Source organism: Nycticebus coucang, chromosome 9, assembly GCF_027406575.1.
Source record: "Nycticebus coucang isolate mNycCou1 chromosome 9, mNycCou1.pri, whole genome shotgun sequence".
Taxonomy (NCBI): domain Eukaryota; kingdom Metazoa; phylum Chordata; class Mammalia; order Primates; family Lorisidae; genus Nycticebus; species Nycticebus coucang.
Window position 1 is genome coordinate 120,384,006 of NC_069788.1, and position 23,515 is coordinate 120,407,520.

At 43.9% G+C, this 23,515-nt stretch overlaps 1 long non-coding RNA gene across 2 annotated transcripts in view; it reads left to right on the top strand.

Moving 5' to 3' along the window:
- Positions 1-23,265, top strand: part of LOC128593251 (uncharacterized) — a 37,981-nt gene extending 14,716 nt beyond the window's left edge. For both annotated transcript variants that reach the window (XR_008382300.1, XR_008382299.1), the window contains exons 2-3: positions 18,940-19,152; positions 23,125-23,265. This is a non-coding gene — a long non-coding RNA (uncharacterized LOC128593251). The remainder of the gene's footprint in view (positions 1-18,939; positions 19,153-23,124) is intronic.
- Positions 23,266-23,515: the final 250 nt, after the last annotated feature.

Sequence of the window (23,515 nt, forward strand, 5' to 3'; positions counted from 1 at the left end):
AAATAGCCAGGCTGTTGTGGCGGACACCTGTAGTCCCAGCTACTCGGGAGGCTGAGGCAAGAGGATCACTTGAGCCCAAGATTTTGAGATTGCTGTGAGCTGTGACGCCACAGCACTCTACTGAGGGTGACAAAGTGATGAGCAATGTCAGCTTGAGAAGGAGGACACAGGAGTGGCTGGAAATAGTCCAGGTATGTCCCTCTTTGGTAGTGCTCACATCCCTCTTAGAAACATAGCTGTATAGAAAATAAATAAATAAAAAGAAAGCAAATAATATTAAGTAAACATTTATTATGTTCTGGACCTATGCAAAGTGCTTTAAGTAAATCTATTATTTGATTCTCATGGTACTCTGAAAAGTAGTAATGGTCATCCTAATTTTACAAATGAAGAAATAAATGGACCTCTAGTGGGCAAAACATGCAAAGAATCATTAATTATCGGTTGAATATGTGTGAGAACAATTTTGAGTAAAATAGATTAAGTGGCGATAAAATGGAATAATAAAAAAATACTCAATTCAAAAGAAGACAAGAAAAGAGAAAAAAGAAAGAACAAAGAAAAATGTGAGGAAAAACAACTGACAAGATGGTGACTTTAAATCCAATATACCAGCTGGCTAGGCATGGCAGCTTATACTTGTAAACCCAGCACTTTGGGAGGGTGCAGCAGAAGTATCACTTGAGGCCAGGAGTTTGAATCTAGCCTGGTCAACAGAGAAAATCCCATCTCTACAAAACAATTTTAAAAATTAGCCAGGCATGGTGTCCCAGCTACTCAGGAGGCTGAGGCAAGAGGATCACTTGAGCCCAGAAGTTCAAAGTTCCAGTAAGCAATGATCACACCACTGCACTCCAATGTGGGTGCAGAGTGAGACCCTGTTTCATAAATAAATAAATAAGAATAAAGATAATGCATTGATATTTTTAAAATGCAACATATCAATAATTACATTAAAAGTAAATAGTCTAAATTGTCCCAATTAAAAGAAAGAGTTTGTCAGATTGACTATAAAAAAGCTAGACCGACTATAGCTGGCTATATGAAACAGACTTTAAATATAAAGATGAATAGATCAAAATTAAAAAGAAGCCAGGTGTGGTGGCTCATTCCTGTAATCCTTGTATTCTAGGAGGCTGAGGCAGGGGGAGTACTTGATGTCAGGAGTTCAAGACCACTAAAATGCAAATTGAAAAAACTAGCCAAACATCATAGTGACACTTGTCATCCTAGGTACATGGGAGGCTGACGCAGGAGGATGGCTTTGCCCAGGAGTTTGAGGTTGCTGTGAGGTAGGCTGAGGCCATGGTGCTCTAGTCTGGGCAACAAAGTGAGACTCTATCTCAAGAAAAAAAAAAGGATGGAGAAAAATAAACCATGCTAATACCAATGAAGAGAATTCTGTTGGGACAGCGCTTGTGGCTCAGTGAGTAGGGCACCAGTCCCATGTATGGAGGGTGGCAGGTTCAAACCCGGCACTGGCTAAACTGCAACAAAAAAAATAGCTGGGCATTGTGGCGGGTACCTGTAGTGTCAGCTACTCAGGAGGCTGAGGCAAGAGAATAGCCTAAGCCCAAGGGTTGGAGGTTGCTATGAGCTGTGTGACACCACGGCACTCTATCAAGGGCAATAAAGTGAGACTCTGTTTCTACAAAAAAAAAAAAAGCTGTTGTAAAGTAGACTTCAAAACAAGGAATATTACCAGGGTAAAGCAATATGCTACATGATGATAAAGGACTAGATTTGTCAAGAAGGCATAACAATCCTAAATGTGCATTATTCAAAAACAGAGCTTCAAATGAAATAAAACAAAAACTGATAGAAATGAAAGAATAGAAAAATCTATAATTATATATATATATTTTTTTTTTGTGGTTTTTGGCCGGGGCTGGGTTTGAACCTGCCACCTCCGGCATATGGGACCGGCGCCCCACTCCTTGAGCCACAGGCGCCGCCCAGAAAAATCTATAATTATAAATGGAGATTTCCACAAAACAGTAGACGAAGCAGATAGAAAAATAGGGAAGAGAGAGAAGACCTGAACAACACCATCAACCAACTTAGCCCAGTCGACATTTGTAGGACGTTCTGCCCAATTACAGTGCACACTAAATACCACCCACTATAACTTGGGCTGTAAACAAACATTAGCAAATTTAAAATAATTGAAATCAAAGCATGCTCTCTGACTGCTATGGAATTAAACTGGAAATCAATAAAAGGAAGATACTGGGAAAACCCTTGATATTTGGACATCAACAACACACTTCCAAATACTCCACGGGTTAAGAACAAATCACAAGGGAAATCAGGAAATATTTTCAATTGAATAAAAAATGTCTCAAATGTTGACATTTTACGAAGCCCACCTTGTCTGAATTAGTGTGGTTTGCCTGCAGGTTACATACCAATGTGCCATCAGAGTGATTAAAAGGCAGGAGCAAGGAACTGTGCTCTGTCTCTGAAATGAAGAGCAGTGGGTACTGTTGGCTAGAAACACCCCCCATCTCTCCTTGCTCTAATCACAAGTGTGTATTTGGGAACACACACACACTGGCACACACATGCACTGGAATCTCCCTCCAGACATCACACCAATGTTGGAGAGAGCATCCTGTCCACAATACAATCAACTTGCAATAAACTGAGTCAGCAGAGTCTCTTCTCAGTGAGCAGGAGTCAGCTGTCACACTGGCTCTGGGTTTAAACACCTCCAAGTCCCGGCATCAAGCATGTATCTTGCCCCTGTTACAAACTTCTGTAGAGTCAGAGGCCTGCCTGAAACTCAGTCCATCATTGTGGGTGAGGCTGCAGGAACGGGGCTTAGACAACAGGAGAAACTTAACGTAAGTGCGTGGATGTGCCCATTGCATGCTGTTAATAGTAATAATAACATTAACAGCTGTGTACTCTGTCCCAGGCATTAATATTTCTTTAATCCTTTCTTCAGTCCTTTAATGCGTAGGCCCATTCTGCAGAAGGGAGATTGAGGACTAATAAACTAAAGAAATCACCAATGGTCCCACAGCAAGCAAGTGGCAAAGCTGGGATTCTATCCAGGCAGTCTGCTGTAGCAGCCAAGTGGTGTTAGTGGCTTCACACTCAGATGCACAGTCTCAGGGAACCCTGCCCAGAACCCCTCCAGAGGCCTCAGTGTAGAGCTGCCAGTGCTGCACAGGTGAGCTCATGAGAGGCTGTGTGACTGGGTGCTCACAGGCAGTACATAGATCTCAGGCTAGAACTCGGCACTCATAATCCCCACATGATGCTGACTCCCTCACTTGGGGGCCTCAGGAGAATCATTCATATTCCTACATACTGGTGTACACTTTCCAAGCTCCAGTTCCATCAGCTACAGATGTAAGTGTAGATACAATGAGTGCAGGAGAGGAATTATTACTGGGGCTCAGTATTAGCACAATTCTGAGAGCTGCTTGGTGTGAGGGAAGGGGAAGGCATGGGGAATTATTGGGGTGCGTAGTTCCATATAACATGGGTCTAGTCAGAGAGGCTGCGGTTACACTTATGAGCTGTGTGAACTCAAACTGGGGTAGTATAATAACACTAAAAACCTCATGGTGTCAGTGTGAATATTCAAGGATATGCACAAAAAGTACCTAATCTAGTGTCTGGCACACAGGAAGTGCAAAAGCAATGTTGGCTCACGTCTTCCAGTTATTGCTTCTTGAGTCTGCCCAGGGAAGTAATTGCTTGAGTGTACTCTTCTATAACTATAACCTATGGATGCAAATGAAACGCGTTTTTCTCTTCCCTTCCTTACCCTCTTATGAGCTGTGGTTTCCATCCTTATGTCTTTACCAGGTCCTCTCCAGGTTGCAGCTTGGAGACATTTTCTTTGGGGAGCCTGTCCCCACAGTCCAGCACTTCGCTTTGGCACACACCTAGAATGTGGGCCATTCCTCCCTGGATCCAGAGAGGGTGTGACTAGCTATGAAAGCTCAGAAATGGGAGGACTCCACAGACTGCTCCATAGAATACGCATGTGCATAGAATACATATGTGTATTGGGCAGAGAAAAAGAGGCTGTGTGGAAGAGGCCACTTGTTTTTTGTTTCCTAGTTTTGTGTATTCAGCTTCCTGCAGAGAGGGTTGGGGCTTCATTCTAAGGTCTGTAGAGATGCTATCTCTAGTGTCTTCCCTGAGATCTTCAGGGGATTACCCCGAGTTTCTGACCCTTACCAGTATAAGCATCCAAAGCCACTTGCTGGACAGACTGAATTGCTAGAATCCTTCTTATTAAGCCAAAATGCCAGAGATAAGTTCTTGGTAATATGTTTCAAGACCCCTAGAAAGGTCCATATTCCACTACAATCCTTTTGATGTGTGTGAAGATAGCTTATATACATATGTGTATATATATATTTTTTGTTCTGAGATACAGTTTAACATAGTGAACAAGAAGATGGACTTAAAAATATGTGGCTGGCTGGCTAGTTAGTTGATTGAAAAAGTATACCTGAAAATGTTAATGATGGTTTTCTCAAGATTTTGAAATTATAGAAGATTTTTTTTCTTCTTGCTTATCTGATTTTTTTCTACCAAAAGACACTATTACCTGGATAATGTATTCTAGGAAGATAATCATTTATTTATTTATTTATTTTATTCTTGGGGATTCATTGAGGGTACAATAAGCCAGGTTACACTGATTGCAATTGTTAGGTAAAGTCCCTCTTGCAATCATGTCTTGCCCCCATAAAGTGTGACACACACCAAGGCCCCACCCCGCTCCCTCCATCCCTCTTTCTGCCCCCCCCACAACCTTAATTGTCATTAATTGTCCTCATATCAAAATTGAGTACATAGGATTCATGCTTCTCCATTCTTGTGATGCTTTACTAAGAATAATGTCTTCCACTTCCATCCAGGTTAATACGAAGGATGTAAAGTCTCCATTTTTTTTTAATGGCTGAATAGTATTCCATGGTATACATATACCACAGCTTGTTAATCCATTCCTGGGTTGGTGGGCATTTAGGCTGTTTCCACATTTTGGCGATTGTAAATTGAGCTGCAATAAACAGTCTAGTACAAGTGTCCTTATGATAAAAGGATTTCTTTCCTTCTGGGTAGATGCCCAGTAATGGGATTGCAGGATCAAATGGGAGGTCTAGCTTGAGTGCTTTGAGGTTTCTCCATACTTCCTTCCAGAAAGGTTGTACTAGTTTGCAGTCCCACCAGCAGTGTAAAAGTGTTCCCTTCTCTCCACATCCACGCCAGCATCTGCAGTTTTGAGATTTTGAGATGTAGGCCATTCTCACTGGGGTCAGATGATATCTCAGGGTTGTTTTGATTTGCATTTCTCTAATATATAGAGATGATGAACATTTTTTCATGTGTTTGTTAGCCATTCGTCTGTCGTCTTTAGAGAAAGTTCTATTCATGTCTCTTGCCCATTGATATATGGGATTGTTGGCTTTTTTCTTTTTTTTTTTTTTTGTTGAGACAGGGTCCCACCCTATGCCCCTGAGCAGAGTGCAGTGGGCGTGGTAGCTCACCACAACCTCAGACTCGGGCTGCGGGCACCCCGCTGCCTCAGCCTCCGGAAGCCGCTGGGATTACAGGCGCTCGCCACGGCGCCCGGCTGGGTTTTTCCATTTTTTTCACGAGTCGGGGTCTCACTGTCGCTCAGGCGAGTCACGAACTCCTGAGCTCAAGCGATTCTCCCTCCTCAGCCTCCCACAGTGCTGGGATTACAGGCGTGAGCCACCGCGCCCGGCGATTGTTGGCTTTTTTCATGTGGCTTAATTTGAGTTCTCTATAGATCCTAGTTATCAAGCTTTTGTCTGATTGAAAATATGCAAATATCCTTTCCCATTGTATAGGTTGTCTCTTTGCTTTGGTTATTGTCTCCTTAGCTGTACAGAAGCTTTTCAATTTAATGAAGTCCCATTTGTTTATTTTTGTTGTTGTTGCAATTGCCATGGCAGTCTTCTTCATGAAGTCTTTCCCCAGGCCAATATCTTCCAGTGTTTTTCCTATGCTTTCTTTGAGGATTTTTATTGTTTCATGCCTTAAATTTAAGTCCTTTATCCATCTTGAATCAATTTTTTGTGAGTGGGGAAAGGTGTGGGTCCAGTTTCAGTCTTTTACATGTAGACATCCAGTTCTCCCCACACCATTTATTGAATAGGGAGTCTTTCCCCCAAGGTATGTTCTTGTTTGGTTTATCGAAGATGAGGTGGTTGTAAGATGTTAGTTTCATTTCTTGGTTTTCAATTCGATTCCAAGTGTCTGTGTCTCTGTTTTTGTGCCAGTACCATGCTGTCTTGAGCACTATGGCTTCGTAGTACAGACTAAAATCTGGTATGCTGATGCCCCCAGCTTCATTTTTGTTACAGAGAACTGCCTTAGCTATACGGGGTTTTTTCCGGTTCCATACAAAACGCAGAATCATTTTTTCCAAATCTTGAAAGTACGATGTTGGTATTTTGATAGGAATGGCATTCAATAGGTAGATTGCTTTGGGAAGTATAGACATTTTAACAATGTTGATTCTTCCCATCCATGAGCATGGTATGTTCTTCCATTTGTTAATATCCTCTGCTATTTCCTTTCTGAGGATTGCATAGTTTTCTTTATAGAGGTCCTTCACTTCCTTCATTAGGTATATTCCTAGGTATTTCATTTTCTTTGAGACTATGGTGAAGGGAGTTGTGTCCTTAATTAGCTTCTCATCTTGACTGTTATCGGTGTATACAAAGGCTACTGACTTGTGGACATTGATTTTATATCCTGAAACATTACTGTATTTTTTGATGACTTCTAGTAGTCTTGTGGTTGAGTCTTTGGGGTTCTCTAAGTATAAGATCATGTCGTCAGCAAAGAGGGAGAGTTTGACCTCCTCTGCTCCCATTTGGATTCCCTTTATTTCCTTGTCTTGCCGAATTGTATTGGCTAGAACTTCCAGCACTACGTTGAATAGTAAAGGTGACAGAGGACAACCTTGTCTGGTTCCAGTTCTAAGAGGAAAAACTTTGAGTTTTACTCCATTCAGTAAAATATTGGCTGTGGGTTTGTCATAGATAGCTTCAATCAGTTTTAGAAATATGCCACCTATGCCTATACTCTTCAGTGTTCTAATTAGAAAAGGATGCTGGATTTTATCAAATGCTTTTTCAGCATCTATTGAGAGGATCATGTGATCTTTATTTTTGCCTCTGTTAATATGGTGGATAACGTTTATAGACTTGCGTATGTTAAACCAGCCTTGCATCCCTGGGATGAAGCCTACTTGATCATGATGAATGACTTTTTTGATGATAAGCTGTAATCTATTGGCTAGGATTTTGTTGAGAATTTTTGCATCTATATTCATGAGTGAGATTGATCTGAAATTCTCCTTTTTGTTTGGGTCTTTTCCTGGTTTTGGTATCAGGGATAATCATTTATTTTTGACAAAGATATTTTAATAGTATTATTTATGGGGAAATCTGCAAACAACCTAAATGTTCACCAACAGAGAATTAATTAACTAAAGTATGGTTCATCCATATGAGATGTGCATCCACCAAAAATGACATTTACAAAGAATATTTAATATCATAGGGAGCATCCATGCTCTAAGGTTAAATTTAAAATACAGAATTTAGAACTATATATAATGACACACTCAACGGAATGGCTAAAATTAAAAAGACTGAGCATAGCAAGTGTTGGTGAGGATGTAGAGGAACTTGAATGGTGGGACTGCAAAACCACTTTGAAAAACCCTTTGACTGTATATATATATATAATTATATAAATTATATATAATTTATATTAATTTAATTAATTTATATTAATTTATATATAATATATATATAATTTACACATATACAGGGATGCCAAGAATGTGTACACATTTTAAGAAAGGAAAAAATGAATTAAAATTGTAATTCTCAAGCTACTTTTGACTTCTTCAGTTACAAGAAATACAACATACAAGATAACAAATGTTATCACTATAGTTGAGTATTACAATTTTAATACAGTTTTCCCTTCTTAAATTGTATATATGTATATATATATAAATCCTCTGTACACACATTTTATGATCCAGCAACTCCACTGCTAGATATTTGCTCAAGAGAAATGAAGACATGTCCACACAAAGTCTTGTCCATAAATAGCTTTATTCATAATTTTCCCAAATGGTAAACAACTCAAATGTCCACCAACGGGTGAATGGATAAACTGTGGTGTATGTGTACAATGGAACACTACTGAGTAATCCAGAGGAATGACACCCTTGGACCTGAAACCACATGGACGAACTTCAAAAACTTGCTGAGAGAGAGCAGCAGACAAAAAGGAATGCACATTGTATGTTTCCATTTATATGAAACACTAGAAAATAAAGTCTGATCTATGGTACCATAAAGCTGAGCTGTGGTTGCCTATAGCTGGGAATTGAGGGAATTGACTGAGAAAGGATGCCAGGGAAATTTGAGGGGTGATGGAAATATTCTATATCTTGTCTATAATGTATAAAGAAATATTTGTTGCCACTATTTATAATGTAGCTATATAAAACACATTTATTACATGTATAGGTATACAGATATAGTTTTGATATTTGTTCCTCCAAACCTCATGTGGGAGGTGGGAACTAATGGGAAGTCTCTGGGACATGGAGCTGTGTCTCCCATGAATGGCTTAGTGCTGTCCTTTGGGCAATGAATGCATTCTAGATCTTTCAGTTCACAAGAGAGCTGGTTATCAAAAAGAGCCAGGCACAGCAGTGCCTGTGGCTCAGTGAGTAGGGCGCCGGCCCCATATGCTGAGGGTGGCAGGTTCAAACCCAGCCCTGGCCAAACTGCAACAAAAAAATAGCCGGGTGTTGTGGCAGGCGCCTGTAGTCCCAGCTGCTTGGGAGGCTGAGGCAGGAGAATCGCGTAAGCCCAAGAGTTAGAGGTTGCTGTGAGCCGTGTGACGCCACGGCACTCTACCCGAGGGTGGTACAGTGAGACTCTGTCTCTACAAAAAAAAAAAAAAAAAAAGAGCCAGGCACTGTTCCTCCCCTGTCTTTCTTGTTTTCTCTCTTGCCATGTAATCTCAGCACACACCAGCTCCTGTTCACCTTTCTCCATGAGTGGAAGCAGCCTGAGGTTTTAACTGAAGCAGATGCTGGTGCCACACTTCTTGTACAGCTCAGAACCATAAGCCAAATAAGTCTCTTTCCTTTATAAATATCCAGGCTCAGGTATTCTGTTATTGTAAAATCAACAGTATACTTCGTATGCATATATAGAGATACGTACATATGCATATGTACATACATCATGGGATCTCAATTTTTTTTTTTATAGAGACAGAGTCTCACTTTGTCACCGTTGGTAGAGTCCCATGGTGTCACCTCCAGCTCTTGGGCTTAGGTGATTCTCTTGCTTTTTTTTTTTTTTTGTAGAGACAGAGTCTCACTGTACCACCCTCGGGTAGGGTGCCGTGTGATGCCAGCAACCTCTAACTCTTGGGCTTAGGTGATTCTCTTGCCTCAGCCTCCTGAGCTGGGACTACAGGTGCCCACCACAACACCCAGCTATTTTTTTTGTTGCAGTTAGGCCGGGGCTGGGTTTGAACCCGCCACCCTCGGCATATGGGGCTGGCGCCCTACTCACTGAGCCACAGGCGCCGCCGGTGATTCTCTTGCTTTAGCCTCTCAAGTAGCTGGGACTACTGGTGCCCGCCACAATGCCAAACTTTTTGTTGTTGTTGTTGTTTTTGCAGTTTGGCTGGGGCTGGATTTGAACCCACTAGCCCACCACTCACTGAGCCACAGGTGCCACCCGGGATCTCACTTTTTTTTTTTTTTTTTTTCCGGGATCTCACTTTTAAAAACAAAAAGGGTGGCAGAGGCTGGACATGGTGACTCACACCTGTAATCCTGTCACTTTGGGAGGCTGAGGCAAAGTGAAGATTGCTTGAGCTCAGGTGTTCAAGACCAACCTGAGCAAGAGCAAGACCCTGTCTCTACAAAATTAAAAAAATTATCTATAGTCCCAGCTGCTTGGGAGGCTTAGATTAGGAGGATCTCTTGAGCCCAGGAGTTTGAGGCTGCTGTGAGTTGTGATGACAATGCCACGCCACTGAGCCTAGGGGTAGAGAAAGAATAACAGAAGCATATTTACTGAAAGACTCTGCTTTGTACAGTTATAAGATATTAAAAAATTATTTTAAACTGGGCATGGTGTCTCAACATGTAATCCTAGTACTCTGGGAGGCCACAACAGGTGGATTTCCTGAGCTCAGAGTTTGAGATCAGCCTGAACAAAGTGAGACCCTGTCTCTACTAAAAATAGAAAAATTAGCCAGGTGTGATGGCAGGCACCTGTAATCCCAGATACTTGGGAAGCTGAAACAAAAGGATCACTTGAGCCTAGGAGTTTAAGGTTGCTGCAAACTATGATAGCATAGCACTCTACCCAGGGTGACTGAGATTCTGTCCCAAAAAAAAAAATTGTTTTAATAATTTTGTGCTTTTTTCCTAGGTTTTATTATATAAACAAATAATAGTGTTGTGCCCAGGAGTTCCACAAAGGCCACAGTGCCAAAAAGCAAAATTTACAGCAGAGTCCTTTTATTGAACAGCCAGCTGGCAACTGCCTCAGTGTTCCAACATGGGTTTCTGAGAGCAGCCCCGAGTGCTTAAGGAGTTAGGTTTTTAAGGCTTGGTCTGCATCCTGGTTGGCATGCAGGCTGGCCAGGTGCATCTGGGTGGAGTTTTCATAGAAGCAGAATTTTGCAGTTAGTTAGCTATATGTCATACATCTTTGTTTTAATATCTTCCCGTACATCTTAGTTCCAGTACTTTTCCTCTGTACAGCTTTGTCTCAGTATTCTCTTCACCTGGTATTGTCTAAAGGTCAGTCTGAGGACCATCGGTTCATTTCCCAGGCCCAAGAGTTAGTCAAGCAAGAAGTTAGTGAGCACTTTCCCATCTAACTTGGAAGTGAACCAGACTTACTCCATTTTGTTGAGGGCTTACAGCCCAGGAATTTGTCAGGCGTTAACTGGTATTTTTCTACTTTAGCCTAGGCCTAACAATGGCAAATGTAATCTTTTTTTTTTTTTTTTTTTTGGCCGGGGCTGGGTTTGAACCCACCACCTCCGGCATATGGGACTGGCCTTGAGCCACAGGCACCGCCCAGCAAATAGAATCTTAAAAGAAGTGTTTAAATTATTATTTAAATTAAATTAATTGTTTAAAAATTATTTTCTTCTTTAAAAAAATGCAAGGACTGGCTCGGCACCCGTAGCACAGAGGTTATGGCGCCAGCCACGTACACCGAAGGTAGAAGGTTCAAACCTGGCCCAGGCCAGCTAAAACAACTGCAACACAACAAAAAATAGCTGGGCGTTGTGGTGGGTACCTGTAGTCTCAGCTACTTGGGAGACTGAGGCAGGAGAATAGCTTAAGCCCAAGAGTTTGAGGTTGCTGTGAGCTGTGAGGCCACGGCACTCTATTGAGGGCCACACAGTGAGATTCTGTCTCAAAAAAAATAAAAAATAAAAAATAATTCAAGGACTATTTGTTGACACACGTCATAGAGAGGGGAAAAGAAGAGGCCATGGGCACTTTATTCTCTGGTGAACAGCCTTTCTCTCTTTACTAATGCAGTGAATTCCCTGCCAGCCAGAGCGTGTTGGAAAGGAACCACACAATGCCGAATGATGTGTCTCAGTGAATGGGAGCCCCTAATAACTCAGAGGGTTAGATGAGATAAGCAAATTTTGCACTAGTCTCCTGCTGAGATTACTGAGCACTCGCTGTGAGCAAGGCCCTACTCCAGGACCTTCAAGGAGGTAGAGCTAAGGGGACTTTTGTGTTGGCTCTTCAGGGACCCTGACCTCAAAGGAGCTCTCCGAGGACCACCTACTCACCCCAGAGCATGTGCACCCAGTCACAAGGGCACAAGGAGACAGACACCTTGGAGTATCACTACATGGGGTGGATGGATGATCCTGGGAAGGACCCCCTTTCAGAGGGACACTCCCAGAGCTAGCATCACCCATGGCCATCGCCCTCCTTGAACTCCAGAATGACAAGGACCACAACTTCTGTGCTACCTCCCACTCTGATAGCTGATAAACCTGAAGGTGGCCAATGACTAATTTTATTGAATTAGGTCATTAAAAAAAAAAGTTTGGAGGCTGGTCACAGTGACTCATGCCTGTAATCCCAGCACTTGGGAAGCCAAGGTAGGTGGATTGCCTGAGCTCACTGGTTCGAGACCAGCCTGAGGCAGAGCAAGACCCCATCTCTAAAAAATAGTGGGGCATTGTGGTGGGCGTCTGTAGTCCCAGCTACATGGGAGGCTGAGGCAAGAGGATTGCTTGATCCCAAGAGTTGGAGAATGCTGTGAAATAAGACGCCATGGCACTCTACCAAGGGTGACCAGGTGAGACTCTGTCTCAAAAAAAAAGAAAGAAAAGTTTGTGGGTGGGGCAAGGGGAAAAGCCATTTCTCTTAGTGGAGGGTGCTGATACCAAGGCCATGGGAGGAGGGAAGGACGTGACTCCAAACCACTCATAGGATTTAGCAATCCTCACATGTTTCTGTGTGGTGCTTGAGACTGATCACACCGCCGGCGGCCAACCCATTCTCTGTCCCCGATCCGAGTGGATGCTTCCTCACCCATTTCCCGCCATTTGCGTCTCTCCATCCATGGATCCATTTTCACCCAGACTGCCCCACCACTGGAGCATGCTTCATGGCTTGGCTCACCATTCATGAAGAACTGACCACTTTGGTTGAAACCTGGCCCATCTTACACAAATAATCCTCACAGTCGCTCGCTTTGTGTGTCCACACCATGCTCTTTGGCTCTATTCTCAGATCTCCACGTTGAGAAGAGAGCCGAGAAAACCCAGCATTGCTGTTCCTTGTAGACCTGCCACCCACCACAGGAAATGGATGTGGCTGTGAGGAACCAGGCTGGCCCTCCCACAACACATAATGACAGGTTTTAACGTTTGAATGGTACAACTCAGCGCCAGGTCTCTTGTTCTTGTAGGAGCCAGGACATAACCCTCTGTGCTTCCTTCCAAAGCAAACCCAGGGGGCCTTTCTTCTCTGGGCTGATCTCCTTTGATGGGGTTTTCCTGGGGCTGACAGCGGCTCCTTTCTCTCTCCTTGCCCTCTAATTACCACCCACACCCGCTCCCGACTGTTGTGGTTTCTGAGCTGCGGAAGTATAGCTGGATATTTTATCAGCTCTTTGGAGCCTGAGCCTAGAAAAGCACAACCTACCCTGTAGTTTGCACTCCTCCGGACCTCTATTCACCCTCGGGTTTTGCTGAAACAGCACATCAGGCCAAGAACAGAGAAGGTACAGGTCCCTCCAGGTAGTGCCACCTACCTCCCTATCTTATCAGGAAAGTGAATCAATGATGAGGCAAGTTTCCATTTTAGTGATCTATAAATCAACAGGGAAACATATGTTTACCACGCATCCATCCAGATGCTGAGAAGCCGGGGGGAGGTTCACAGAAATGGAAGCCTGCCCTCGGTCCCAGTGAGTTCACCACCAGACCAGTGTTTTTCAACCTTTTTTAACTCACAGCACACTTGAACCTATAGTTAAACTTCCACGGCACACTTAAACTATATCGATCCAAAAAAGAGTAAAAAAGACAATATACGTGCTGTGCCTTAAACTTTTGAAAATAATTTAATTAATGATCTTTAAAAATTTCCATGGCACACCAGTTGAAAATCACTGACGTAGGCCATGAAGTCAGAACATGTCAGCACAGACCCATGTGACCAATAGCATTTTTTTTTTTTTGAGATGGAGTCTCTGCTGCCCTGGGGTTGACTGCTGTTGTCTTCGTAGCTCACAGCAGCCTCAAACTCCTGGGATTGAGTGCCGTTGTGTTACCATAGCTCACAGCAACCTTAAACTCCTGGGATCAAGAAATCCTCTTGCCTTAGCCTCCCAAGTAGCTGGGACTACAGGCATCTGCCACAAAGCCCAGCTAATTTTTCTATTTTTAGTAGCAGTGGGATCTCACTCTTGCTCAAGCTGATCTTGAACTCCTGAGCTCAAGCAATCCACCAGCCAGTTTCCCAGAGAGCTAGGATTACAGGTGTGAGCCACAGCACCCGGCTTAGCGCACTTACTTGTTTACATAATTTACATATGCAGACAATTATTCCATGCCTTGTTTATAAGCATTTATATTTTTTAATTGGATAAAGTTCATATTAGTTTTATAGTGAATTTTGAGCTATGAAGGCCAGGGCGGTGGCTCACACCTATAATGCCATTTGCCTAAAAGAGTCTCTGTACAATGGCTCACACCTGTAATCCTTACACTCTGGGAGGCTACGGTGGGTAGATTGCTTGAGCACAGGAGTTCAGGATCAGCCTGAATAGAGACGCTGTCTCTAAAAGAACAGCCAGGCATAGTGGCAGGCCCCTGTAGTCCCAGCTACTCTGAAGGCTGAGGCATGAGGATCGCTTGACCAAGGATGACAAAGTAAGACTCTTTGTCTTTGGGAGGGGGAAAGAGGGGAGGAGCGGGAGAAACTCTAGAAAGAACTGCTGAAGGGCGGCGCCTGTGGCTCAGTAGGTGGGGCGCCAGCCCCATATACCAAGGGTGGCGGGTTCAGGCCCTGCCCCGGCCAAACTGCAACCAAAAAATGGCCGGGTGTTGTGGCGGGCGCCTGTAGTCCCAGCTACTCGGGAGGCTGAGGCAAGAGAATTGCTTAAGCCCAGGAGCTGGAGGTTGCTGTGAGCTGTGACGCCACAGCACTCTACCAAGGGCCATAAAGTGAAACTCTGTCTTTACAAAAAAATAATAAATTAAATAAAAAAAGAGCTGCTGAAAGATGCTGAAGACTGTCAAGGGCTTGAGGTCAGAAGAACCGACCGCTCTATCTTGTAGACATAGGCAGAGAGGCAAAAGGGAGGAAAGAGTCAAAGCTGACTTAATCCACCCTCTGAATTCTGTGTTGAGCCCTCAGAATCCAGTAGCAAGATTCTCTTTTCCCATATAGTCTAGCAGTTAGGGGAAAAAAAGATTCTTCTCTTTCAGGCAGCAGACCCGACCTTTCTTTCCTTCCACAGTTACAAGGGACTTTTCATAGTCGAAAATCTGTGTACAGTGGTGAGTTCTGTGACCGTGGGTCCCTGCTCAGCCTCAGAGCCTCTGTGGGTTTTTCTTGCACTTGACCTGGGGTGTCCCAGTTGCTGCCAACCCAGGTGCCAGCCCTCGCCCTAGCTTGCTGGCTTCCCCTCTGCACTCCCTGGCTGCACTTTCTCTTTTTAATCTTCTTGCTAACAACAGTGCAGGCAGGCAGGGCCAGTGATAGCCTGCCCAGGCTCTTCCCCGGGTCTATGGCAGGGAGGAGAAAGAGGAGGGGGCAGCCCCGAACCCACCAGTGTGAACAGTGACCACAGGGAAGGCCACCAGGAGGGCCCCTTGACCTGCTCATGGAGGGCCTCTGCCTGAACCAGAGGGGCAGCCAACGTGCACCTCAGACAGCAGACCTGAGCTGTCAACCTGCCCGGGGGTTATTCATTTGGATTTTAACTCTAAGCTACCTCTGTCCTCTTCATCACTCTCTCCCCAGCAAGAGGCTGGAGAGAGGTGCCAGTGAGGCTTTCGTCAATGAGAAGAGGGCAGGAGGGGGGTGCTGTATTTTGTACCGCTGTATCCTTGGTGTTTGTCATATAGTAAGTGCTAAATAAATATTTGTTTATTGAATTAAGTACAGGTGTACTTTGAGGATAGAATTCTTTTTAAAATGTTGCAGTCTAGGAAAAGTCATGGCAAAAATTTTGCAGAGACCCAATTCAAGATCACTCCATCCATTTAACATTTATTGAGCACCTATTGTATGCCAGGCACAATGACTGATGTTTGGGATACAGAAATGAATCAGAAAGGATCCCTGCCTTTAAGAAGGTCACAGGAGAATTTAAACCAATAAGAGACCAAAAAAACTGGTGCTGGAGTTGGCAGAATCTGAGAAGAAATCCAGTTAAGTGGTAGAACATGGATCCTCGCCTCAGACAGATTGAGTTTTAGGTGTTTCTCTAAGTCTAAATTTTCTTATCTGTAACTGGAAGATGATGATCATTTCTGTTTGTCATAGGGTGGTGGTGAGAATTAAACAGCTAATGCACAAAGCCCCCTCTGCATGCCACACAGGTTCCAGTGGAACACAGTAAACCCAAGTGGATCTCAAAGGAAGAGAAGATTGTCACATGGGAAGCAGTGGTCACAAAAGATTCCTCACGTAAGTTGTCAAGGATGAGCAGGTGTTGGCCAAGCAGGCAGAGAGGAGGGTATGTTAGATAGGACAATGATAAAAAGATTGGCCCATCAGAGGCAAGAGTCCCAGGAGGTCACTGGGGGAGTGCTCCATGCAGAAGCCATGATCACACCTCCCCTCTGACCTGCACAACCATGGGGAGTTCCTGTTCCTCTCCAAGGGATCTCTATAATGTCATCTATGCATTTAACCCCCCCCCCCCGGCACTGCACTGCCCCTAGGCCATGCTTCACCTCCATCCCCAAGCACAAAGAAGCTGCCCACACAGTAGGCAACTGAGGGTGACCACTTGCGAGTTGTCAGTCTGCATGGGAGAAGGGCCAGAGTCTACTGAAAGCTGCCTTGGTGCCAGGCTGTTCTGAGCACTTTACCCGTATTAACTCATTTCACCCTCGCAACAAGCCAACGAGTTAGAAGCTATTATTTATCCCATTTTAGAACTGTGAAAACAAAGGCACAGAGAGGTAAGGCAATTTGCACAAGTCCACGCAGCTAGAAAATAGTGGAGGCAGTCTAGTCCAGAGGTGATCTCCTAGTCTCCATGCCACGTTAGAAGCAGTCTCTACTGTTTCTATAGGTTTTGAAACCACTTACAGTACTTGGTGAGGACTATTGAAGACATGCATATAGCTAAACATTTTCAGGCCTAGGGTCCTGGAGATGGAAATCTACTGACTATGTGGACACTTCCCCAGAAAAACACTTGGTAGCAAACTGGAATGTTATGGGTCCTCTGAAATCTAAGTCATAGACCCATTGCAGGCTTGTGAACTTGAGGTTAATGGGTCCAAGATTTCCAATTTGGCCTGGAGATAGGGATGGGAAAAGGAGGTGGGTTTCTGGAGGGTTTCAGGGCCAAGCTCGGCTGAACACAGGCAATGAATGTGCCGGTCAGGGCCGGCACCATCACTCACCGCCCGCTGGGAGCTGAGTGCTTAGGAGATGAATGTACTTACTTCAAACTCTGAATCACCCATTGCTATTTCTTTACATGTTCTTGCAAGAAAGAAGGCTTTATTTGGAATGATTTACCAACATCTTATAAATCAAGAGATACACAAAACAGACTTAAAGGAGCTACAGAAACAGAGGAGCTATAAACTATTTCCAATGTCCCCATGGCAAGGCACGTGAACTCAAATTCATAGAAAAGAATAAAAATCAACTAACTTTTTGTGAGAGTTTAGAAATCTAGTTGGGCGGCGCCTGTGGCTCAGTGAGTAGGGCGCCGGCCCCATATGCCGAGGGTGGCGGGTTCAAACCCAGCCCCGGCCAAACTGCAACAAAAAAATAGCCGGGCGTTGTGGCGGGCGCCTGTAGTCCCAGCTACTCGGGAGGCTGAGGCAAGAGAATCGCATAAGCCCAAGAGTTAGAGGTTGCTGTGAGCCGTGTGACGCCACGGCACTCTACCGAGGGCGGTACAGTGAGACTGTCTCTACAAAAAAAAAAAAAAAAAAGAAATCTAGCTAATATAACATACCTATTTTCTTTTTTAAAAAATTGAATCAAGGCAATATATGAACAGGATTAAAAAGTAAAACATTTGGAAAGCCTAGCAAAGAAAACTAATAGGTGCACCCCTCCTCACCTTTCGTCCTAAACTCGAAAGGTAACTACTTTCACTTGTTCTGTTTTCACTGCTTCTGGGAACTACCTCCTATCTATAAATAATATGCTTAACTTCTGTCATTCTGTCCTTCTGTATTTTATTTATTTATTTTTCTTTGAGACAGAGTCTCACTATAACACCCTGGGTAGAGTGCCATGGCATCACAGCTCACAGCAACCTCAAACTCTTGGCCTCAAATGATTCTCTTGTCTCAGCCTCCCAAGTAGCTGGGACTACAAGTGTCCTCCACAATGCCCAGCTATTTTTTTGCAGTAGTTGTCATTGTTGTTTGGCAGGCCCTGGACGGGTTCAAACCCTCCATCCCTGGTGTATGTGGTCGGTGCCCTAGCCGCTGGCTACAGGCACTGAGCCCATTCTGCCCTTTTAGACAAGGACTTAGGTTTGACCACCCTCCCCCATTTCTTTTTTTTTGTGTGTGTGTGTTTTTTGTTTTTTTTTTTTTTTTTGGCCGGGGCTGGGTTTGAACCCGCCACCTCCGGCATATGGGACCGGAACCCTACTCCTTGAACCACAGGCGCCACCTACCCTCCCCCATTTCTTTACAGCTAAATTCTTATGTGTATGCTTCCCTGTATTACATTGGTTAACATTGTAACTTTGAAATCAGTTGGCCATCTGCATCCATGGGTTCCAAATCTATGGGTTCAACCAACTGTTGATCGAAAATATTTGAGAAAAAAAATCACGTCTGTACTGAACATGTATAGGCTTGTTTTTCTTGCCATTATTCCCTAAACATTATGGTCTACCAACTGTTATATTTACATAGCACTTATATTGTATTAGGTATTATAAGTAATCCAGGGATAACTTAAACTACAAGGGAGGGTTGCATAGGTTATATGCAAATGCTGCCCATTTTTGTATCGGGGACTTGAGCATCAGTGGGTTTTGTTATGTGTGGGGAAGAGGGTGGTCCTGGAACCAAGCTCCCCTGGATACCAAGGGACAACTGTATGTATACCTAAATCTCTATGTCTTGCTCATTCAACTTTTGACAGTCTCGCACTTCCCTACTGTGCAGGTGAGAGAATGAAGGCTTACAGACATTGTCCTTGCCCAAGGCCCCACAGTTGGCTAAGTAGTAGAGCTGGATACAAGCCCAGGTCAACCTCCACACCTCCAAACTATAAATGCTGTGGTTCCTGAGACATTTTTGCCTGGCACTTATCACCTGCTATTTTTACACGTGTTACTGCCCAAAGAGAGCAGCCTCCCTCAGGACTCAGCCCTGCTGGTGAGTTATCGTGAAATAACGTGCTAGTGGTGGCGGAGGGGTGTTTGTAGAAAGGATTACAGAGGACTGTGGTTTAGTTTTACACATCCTGGGCCCATTTGAATTTCCTGATTCTCTTGTTGCTACAAAGCAGGATTAGAAGAGTTATGCCAGGGTATTTCCTAGGAACAGGGGTTATCAGGTGGAAACCTGCTCAGCTATTCCCTGCTCAGCACTATTATTTAATAGTGTGGAAAGACAACAAAGGCATGGAGGTGAGTAGCTAGGGTTTGTTTAATGTTCTGCCCCAACTCTAGGAGGCTGTGACGGTCTCGCTGGTGTCACCCTCACAGGGAGCCTTCTTCCTCTATAGAACTGTGGAAGACTAGATTTGTTCTCAATACTCTTTGATGGTTTAAAAGTCCAGATCAAGGGCGGCGCCTGTGGCTCAGTCGGTAAGGCGCGGGCCCCATATACCGAGGGTGGCGGGTTCAAACCTGGCCCCGGCCGAACTGCAACAAAAAAATAGCCAGGCGTTGTGGCGGGTGCCTGTAGTCCCAGCTACTCGGGAGGCTGAGGCAAGAGAATTGCGTAAGCCCAGGAGTTGGAGGTTGCTGTGAGCTGTGTGAGGCCACGGCGCTCTACTGAGGGCCATAAAGTGAGACTCTGTCTCTACAAAAAAAAAAAAAAAAGTCCAGATCAAACCTAAGAACACTGATAATCATCATTTCTCAAGCTTTCTCAGTTGATCTACTATTTATCAGAATATAGGCCTGAGGCCCATGTCAACATCTATGCAGTGGTGTGCTGGTAACCATTTAACAACTAGTTCTCTTTGAGGTGAGGGGCTGATAGGTAGCATTTGCCATTTTTCATGTTGTAAATACTTCCACTATAGTTTATTTCAGGATACTGACCTGACTTCACTGAATATGGAATTGGGAAGAGATGCCCAGTAGCAATGAGTGATTTCCTTCATGTACATGTAATAGATGTGAATAATCTGAGAATCGTGGGTAATAGTAAATTATAACAAAATAACAAGGAAGTGATGATTTTTGAGTATTTATCACTTCTTAAAAAATATTATTCATGGCTTGGTGCCTGTAGCTCAGCCGCTAGGGCGCCAGCCACATACATCGGGGTTGGAGGGTTCAAACCTGGCCCGTGCCTACCAAACAAAAATGACAACTACAACAACAACAAAATAGCCAGGCATTGTGATGGGCACCTGTAGTCCCAGCTACTTGGGAGGCTGAGGCAAGAGAATTGTTTAAGCCCAAGAGTTGGAGGTTGCTGTGAGCTGTGACACCACGGCACTCTACCGAGGGTGACATAAGTGAGACTCTGTCTCAAAAAAAAAATACGATATTATTCATTTGGTTATGTTTATAATTTAATTTTTAAAAGTGGCTGTGTTTAACCCCAGTCACAAAATTCCTGAAAATTTAACAGCCAGCTTTTGTGAACTCATTATCTTTTAGTTTAGAACAATGTCTTCTGGGTTATCTCAGCCTCTTTAGAGTAATGATCAAGCCTTTCAGATTTCCCCATCCCCCCTTTGATTAATAACAAAGGTGGTTATTATTAAATAGTTTGCCATAACAAAGTGCCTCAAACTGAGTGCCTTATGCAACAGGAATTTATTGTCTCCATTTTGGAAGGTAAAAATCCAAGTTCATGGTGTGAGCAGGGCTGGAAGAGAAGGATCTGTTCCATCCTTGGCTTGTAGATGGCCATCTTCTTCCTGTCTCTCTTCACAAATGTCTTCCTGTGTATATTTGTCTCCAAATGTCCCCTTTTTATAAGGACACAAATCATATTGGATCAGGGGCTCACCCTATTTCAGTATGACTTCATCTTAACTCGTTATTTCTGCAACAACTCTGCTTCTGAGAAGGTCACCTTCCCAGCTACTAGGGACTAGGCATCAACATGTGAACTGGGGAAAAGCCCACCCATGTGCACATGTCTTCCTGGGGTGGAGGGCTGGGGGCTGACCTCGTGTCCTTCTTGGTCTTCTCTGCAGAGTGGCTGATCTGCTCAGGTGTTCCAACATCCTGTGCCTGTCAAGTGCTCACTCAGGTGAAGCTGGTCTCACCTGGCTCTTTTGGCCCCTGCATGCATGGTTCCCCTGGTCATTTGGTTTCCATGTTTTGTGGCCTCTCATTCTCCCTCAACTTTCTGTAACCCGCTGGTTCTGAGTACTCAATCCCTCAGCTGCCACTGTTTTACCCTGCGGGGCTCAGGGCTGTAAGACCACCCCATAGCCCACTTCATCCAGGAAGCCCCAGGTTGGATGTGGACCTTCCTTAAGGTACCTGAGGAAAAAAGAAACAGCCCCAGTGTTCAGGGAGTTTCCTAACCTACCCCAGTGGGAAGTGGGACGTGCCCGTCCCACACACGTACTACCTGCCTCTCCACCTCTCTCCCAGCTCCCTGCCCTGGAGATTTCAGTCTGCTTTTTCCCTAGATAAGTGGGCCCTTAAGTTATCTCTACTCATGGCTGCAGTAAAAGTCACCATAGAGACCTGTAAGCTAAACTTTTGGTAGTTAAAAGGAACTTTTAGAATTTAAGAAGAAAAACTGTCTCCTAAAGCAAAATTTGCCTTTCAAGATTGGTGACCTCATTTTTTTTGATCTTACATCCCTGACAACAAAAATTTGAGCATGTGCATATGTGTATATGATATGTATACCATATGATATACATATGGTAATATATGCATGCATATTTATATGCGGCAACATCTATGTATGGTATAATCTCAAAACCATATACCATAGCATATACCATTTAATACTGTACTAATATGTTATGTGCTTTAAAAAACATGCATCCTGGGGGCGGCGCCTATGGCTCAGTGAGTAGGGCGCCGGCCCCATATGCCGAGGGTGGTGGGTTCAAACCCAGCCCCGGCCAAACTGCAACAAAAAAAAAAAAAATAGCCAGGCGTTGTGGCGGGCGCCTGTAGTAGTAGTCCCAGCTGCTCGGGATAAGCCCAAGAGTTAGAGGTTGCTGTGAGCTGTGTGACGCCATGGCACTCTACCGAGGGCTGTACAGTGAGACTCTGTCTCTACAAAAAAAAAAAAAAAAATGCATCCTAAAATAGGTACTTTAAAGGACAAGATAAAAAATGAAAATAGAAGTTCTAATAATTTATTTCTGTACCCCATCGTGTTCTTTGTCATTTCCCACTCTGGAGACCACTGTCTAATAACATTGCCTTGCAAGGGATTCAAAAAGAAGAATCTGACAGCCAACGTTGAGCAACGATCTGGTTGTTCTCAATAGCATCTCTCTTTCCCTGAAGCACAGAAACCTGCTGATAAAGGGATGGAGAGCCATGTACCATCACAATTTAAGAAGAAAGAAAAACAAGCCAGTTTAATATATTTCAAAATATCATTTCCGTTCCATGGAAACCACATGCAATGTACCGGCCCTGTCTGCTGAGGCCTGAGAACAAAACAAGCACCCTCTCTGTGGTGCACAGAATTTCCTTTGTCATCACCAGAAGACCAACATATTCATGCTTGTCATCCCCACCCTGCTAGGGACTATAGGACAGATAGGGTGATCTTCCTGTCAGCAAGAGAAGCACGTGGACACCCAAACCTGTAGGAGGAACCTCCGGGAAGGGCTCATGGAACAGGGAATGGGTATGAAGATCTCTGCCCAGAGTCTGAACCAGGCCCTCAGAGGGATGGCCATGTGTCCCAGGGCTGAGCAGCCCCCCTTTTGAAGTGTTGAATGTTGTTAGTCCACACAGAAGCCTCCACATCCATATACCAAGTTGATTGTAGGTACAGAAATCTAATATCCTTCATATAGCATTTCTCACATGGAGAGCATTTGAGAACACAGTAAGCTAGGGGAATGGACTATCAGAATTCTGTCTTTAGAGATAAGCTCATTGAAGTTTGCTTAACAAAGATTAAAATGTGTGCATTGTTGCTGAAATAACTGTTCTTGTTTTTAATATGGTGCAGGCCTGGATTCCGTGAAGGAACAACACCTAACCCTAAACCCTGCTGCAGCATCCAGTTCATCTTAAGAACTTCAACAATTAGTCATGCAATTAGTCAGTTTTTAAAAATCTAAAAAAAAAAGAATTCTGTCTTTGTAGTCCAATAAAAACCTGGAATGACAATTCAAAGACTTTTGGAGATTTCCAGGAACTGGTCACTTACCTAAAATTTATTATGTTGGTTTACTCTGGCAATACTAACTGCAGTGTGCTCTAGTAGAAAGAACAGAAAGTTCTTGAATTCTGGCTCCTGGTCAGAAGTCTGGTGACCTTGGGCAAGCTGCCTGCACCATGTTGGCTTCTGTCCATAAAATGGCCCAATACTAAACAGTAGAATGTATACAGGGGGTCCC